The sequence below is a fragment of the Eimeria mitis genome, genomic scaffold (genome assembly GCF_000499745.2).
Source record: "Eimeria mitis Houghton genomic scaffold, Emh_scaff1127, whole genome shotgun sequence".
In the NCBI taxonomy this organism is placed as follows: domain Eukaryota; phylum Apicomplexa; class Conoidasida; order Eucoccidiorida; family Eimeriidae; genus Eimeria; species Eimeria mitis.
The window spans coordinates 4254-4849 of NW_013567748.1; the positions used below are offsets into that span (position 1 = coordinate 4254).

Here is a 596-nt window from a genome sequence, read left to right on the forward strand (position 1 = left end):
GTTTTGTTGTTTTTTATGTGGGGGTGTGCGTCGCCTCTAGCCATTCATATCAATAAAGGATCTAGGGTTTAGGGTTTAGGGTTTAGGGTTTAGGGTTTAGTGTTTAGGGTTTAGGGTTTTGAGGGACCCTAAACCCTCTCTTCTACTAGCAACGTGGAGCCTACTGAATAGCACACAGATTCACTACTGAGGGTTTAGGGTTTAGGGTTTAGGGTTTAGGGTTTAGGGTTTGTGGGTGCTGTTCACCAGCATGCATCTATTCTGCAACCCCCTAAACCCTAAACCCTAAACCCTTTCGCATAGCATACGGGTCGATGAGGGTCTTTAGGGTTTAGGGTTTAGGGTTTAGGGTTTATGGCTATTTTTATATACGCATAAAGTAAAAACAATGTATGTACACCGCAACGATGAAGGGAAACAAAAGAAAATACAGAAATAGATTAGCTGTATCTACTGCATGCACCGGGGATATTTTATTTTATTTTATTTTATTTTATTTTATTTTATTTTATTTTATTTTATTTTATTTTATTTTTTGTGGTATACATGATGCATGCTCTGCGGTGTACGTACACCTGAATTTGTATGCATGCATA

General features: G+C 38.3%; 1 protein-coding gene across 1 annotated transcript in view; it reads right to left on the minus strand.

Annotated features, from left to right (window-relative positions):
* Positions 1-596, minus strand: part of EMH_0030160 (uncharacterized protein) — a gene marked incomplete at both ends in the record, with an annotated part of 8629 nt that overhangs the window by 3555 nt on the left and 4478 nt on the right. The window lies entirely within an intron of this gene.